The 4,244-nt window shown below is 47.7% G+C and overlaps 1 non-coding gene across 1 annotated transcript; it reads left to right on the top strand.

Annotated features, from left to right (window-relative positions):
- The first annotated feature begins 394 nt into the window (after positions 1–394).
- On the top strand, positions 395–467 carry TRNAR-CCU (transfer RNA arginine (anticodon CCU)). Its single transcript has one exon. It is a non-coding gene; the product is annotated as a tRNA-Arg (tRNA).
- The last annotated feature ends 3,777 nt before the right edge of the window (positions 468–4,244 follow it).

Genomic DNA, 4,244 nt, shown 5'->3' with positions numbered 1-4,244 from the left:
CTAGTATGTGACGCAAAGAGCCGAAGCCGCGCTTGGGCTCGCGCGCGCGGCTAGGGCCGGGAGGGCAGCCGCGTGCCCGCCCCTCCCCGTGCCCTCAGGGCCCAGCAGCCAGCGCTTTACTAACCTGTCCCTTTGTGGGCAAGGGGACGTCACGCTAGTCCGGGCAGGCGCTGTTCTTCCGTAACAAGGCCGGGGAAGGAAAGCTGTTTCCCCGTTGCTGATTTCAGGAGGGGCTGGGGGGTGGGGAGCGCCAGAGGAGAGCAGGCTGATGTTAGGGGTTTATGGAGGACAAGTCCAAGGGTTTCTTAGCGGCAGAATATGTAGAATACCGAGGAGAAATAAAGTTCGGCCACCACAGAGTTAAGGAACAGTGTGAGACGTCTCTTTTCATATAGCCCCAGTGGCCTAATGGATAAGGCACTGGCCTCCTAAGCCAGGGATTGTGGGTTCGAGTCCCATCTGGGGTGGAAAAGTTTTTTCTTTCTCCTTTCTAAAAGTAAACCGTATCTCCATCTCTAGGTGGTGTCTAAATTCCATTACTGGCTACAGATTTAAACCGCACAGCATGGTCCTCTTTGTTGCTCTCTAGTTTTCTCAACAGATAAAAGGTAAACCAACAAGGGACTGTGGATCTGTGTAAACAGTTCCTGGCAGACTGATTACCCTTTTCCAGCACAACATAGTAGGATGCCAATCACTGTGTCTATGAATTACAAACACATCATTCAAGCCCGCTAGGTTTTTTTTTTTTTTTTTTATGCTAATCCCCTCTGGTGTGAATTTTTGCTCTTGCTTGGAAAATAGCTCTATTCAGCAGCCACCTTCCATCTTAAAATCCTTTTCATGCAGGTGAGCTTTGCTTTAACCTCAGTTCTCATTTTTGTTGCCCCCCCCCCATTTTAATGAGCATTAAATAAGTTTTCGGTCTTCTTCCGTCTCCATTCTCTGCAGAGGGGGTGAAAGAGGCAACCAGATCCTCCCTGACCCCTCAGTGAAGGGAGGAAGATGCGTGGCGTGGGGTGGCACAGGACCTGGCTGTGCCTTGAAGGTGTTCAGGGATTTGGGTGTCCTAGACAGGAGCATGCGCACTGTTGAGGTCTCATGGGGACCATGGTTGCTACAGGAAAGCCTGCGAGTTGCACGGCAAGGGGGAACCGTCTCTCTGGGAGGCCCCAGCTGCCTTTCCTTGCATGATCCTGCTGTCTCCAGATTGTGCGGCTTCCATCCATTGCATCCCTGACGCTTGGGCACTGGGCACAGAAGGACCCTGAGCCCTCGGGGCAGCAATCGCTTCAAAGGGACTAGAAGCAGGGATGCCCTTTTGAAGGGGATGGGCCAACTGCCTCTGGAGAATAGCAGTTTGGGCCTGGCTAGTGACCATGGTAGTCTCAGTGCTATTCCACCAACGCCCCTCGCTGCGCCATTCTAGTAGAGCAGCTTCCTATTTCGCTGGTCCTACCCCTTCACTTGGAGCAAAACATGCCTCTAAAGCAGTGGTTCTCAAACTTTTATACTGGCAACCCCTTTCATACAGCAAGCCTCTGAGTGCGCCCCTCATAAATTAAAAACACTTTTTAATATATTTAACACCATTACAAATGCTGGAGGCAAAGCGGGGTTTGGGGTGGAGGTTCACAGCTTGCAACCCCTATGTAATAACCTCGCCACCCCCTGAGGGGGTCATGACCCCCAGTTTGAGAACCCCTGGGCTAAAGCTATGGCAGAGAGAGACCAGAGCCTAGCGACAGGTTTCAGAGTAGCAGCCATGTTAGTCTGTATCCGCAAAAAGAAAAGGAAGACTTGTGGCACCTTAGAGACGAACAAATTTATTTGAGCATAAGCTTTCGTGAGCTACAGCTCACTTCATCCTTTCCTTTTTTGCAGTTCCTAGCGCTAGCTCCTTGCCATTTCTGAGCTCAGGGCGCCATCGTGTGGCTTCTTGATTCGCTCAAGGAGTTTTGTGAAAACTTTATTCTCTCCTATTGATTTTTTCCTTTTCTGTTTTACGTGGACGGGTTCACTGGCTGCTATTCAAATGTGTCCTGTTTTCCATTAACCATAAAAGCAGCAGCCAAGGCATGCCTCTAACAGAGCTCGGGACATAGCCTTTATACCCACAAGGCCTTATAATGGCAACCAAATCAATCGAGTGCGGACATCCTTTACAGCTGAAACCGCCTTTGCTGCTTTTTTTTATTCATTATTTAGACTCTGATAGCGCCCACAATATGCTAGGGGTTTCTACAGCCCTAAGCAAATGTAGCTCCCTTGCTCTGAAGCGTTTGTACCCTCACAATTACGGTACTGACAACCACAAATTGTACAAAAAATCATGAGTTTGGCTTTAAAGCAATGTGCTTAAGAAAGCCCCATGGGGTGCCTCTTCTTTGGTTTCTGGGCTCTGAGCCTTTCGTTGACCCTTGCTTCACCTTCTCCAGCTTCTCCCCCCCCCCAGCCATGAGGGCTATACATTTTTTTTTATATTTAACAAAAGCTGAAATTCTGATGTAATCACTAGTTTGCAGGAGATGCTATTGTAAAACACCAAATGTTACTAGACTTGTGATAAAATCACAAGAGCTGGCACCAGTTACACCAGTGTATGTAACTTTATTATAGGTCATTTTTCATGCAAGGATGACAAATATGCCCATTATGCTCTTCTAACCCACAGATACCCACTGTCAGCTGGTAATTATGTTTGCCTTTCTTTAGTGAGGCGAAACTTAAGTTACACTTCTTTGCTTGAAAAGTTCATCAAAGTATCAATGAGAGAAATGTGGCTTTATGTTAACGGAGTGAGCTGTATAATAGCTCCTTTGACTTCAGATCACAGAAGTGAGGGTTCAAGTTCTTGTTGTACTGCAGCAGTCTGGTAAAATGTTAAACCTTTTACTATACCAAACTCACCCTATACGTAAGGAAATAAGAAGATGATGCCAGCAAACCTCCTGGGGACTTCAGTGCTGCCCTAGTATTAAAATAAACTGATTTGAAAAGAAGGAAAATAAGATGCAATTAAATCATTCACATCCTGGTTTTACCCAGGTATAGAGTTCATGTATGTGCATACATTTGGCTAGAGTAACTTTGAGAAATGGAAAAGCTATGCTGTGAGAAAGCAAATTAGTCTGCAGGGAACATACTCTCTCCTAAAATCACTTGAACTATGGCAACCCCACAATCCCTGGTTTAGGAGGCCGTTAGGCCACTGCGGGCACATACAAGTGCTTATCTTCAGTTTCCCTTAGCAGAGTTTGCCACCAAAAGCTATGGAAAAAAGAGCCAGCCAATAATTCATTTACAGGCACAATTCCCATAGAAGTGCATTAGAAGAGCGTAAGACTGGGCTCAGCATCTTCTCATTAACCATCCTCTGCATGGATGGCGCGTGAACTGCTGTCTCGGGGAGGCTAGCCCTCAGCCCGCCCCCTTCTGCCCAAGACCCTGCCCCTTCCACCCCCTGGCTAGAGGCCAGAGCACTGCCCCCAGCCCTGGAGTGCCAGGAGGGAGCTAGTGGAGTGGCGCCCTGGAGTGCACAGCGGTCTGAGCCAGGGCCACACCACAGGAAGGCTGGAGCCATGTTGAGCGGGAAGCAGGAGGGAGGAGCTGGGGGTGGCGCATGGCAGGGCCACGCCTGGCTGTTTGGGGATGCACAGCCTCCCCCAGCCTATGCTACCCACTGCCCATGATCCCAAAGAATGACCCCAACAGACAGACTCTGTGGAAGATAGTATTTTAGACACATTCATTTGCAGATTTTTTAAAAAAATCCCACCTAAAGCATAGCACCTAATAACTCCAGTCCAAGGTCAGGGCCCCCCATTGCTAGATACTGCACAAAGTAGTAGCAAAAGACAGTCCCTGTCTCTGACATCTCTTAAGCAATCTTCCTTCTGATGGAATGCTTACCAGGACAATTTCATAACTTATTTTAAAAAGTGCACAATTGTTAATTAACACTTAGGATCAGCAGACTGATAGAATGAGCGAGCTGCTTAAAAAGTAAGTATGAACCAGAATCTGTTCTATCCAAATATGAACTAGATGATTGTACTTTAAATTGGTAGATTAAGAACATAAGAATGGCCATACTGGGTCAGACCAAAGGTCCGTTTAGCCTAGTATCGTGTCTTCCGACAGCAGCCAATGCCAGGTGCTCCAGAGGCAATGAACAGAACAGGTAATCATCAAGTGATCCATCCCCTGTTGCCCATTCCCAGCTTCTGGCAAATAGAGGCTAG

Source organism: Natator depressus, chromosome 14 (assembly GCF_965152275.1).
Source record: "Natator depressus isolate rNatDep1 chromosome 14, rNatDep2.hap1, whole genome shotgun sequence".
Lineage (NCBI taxonomy): Eukaryota > Metazoa > Chordata > Testudines > Cheloniidae > Natator > Natator depressus.
This window is presented reverse-complemented; position numbering and strand designations above follow the sequence as displayed.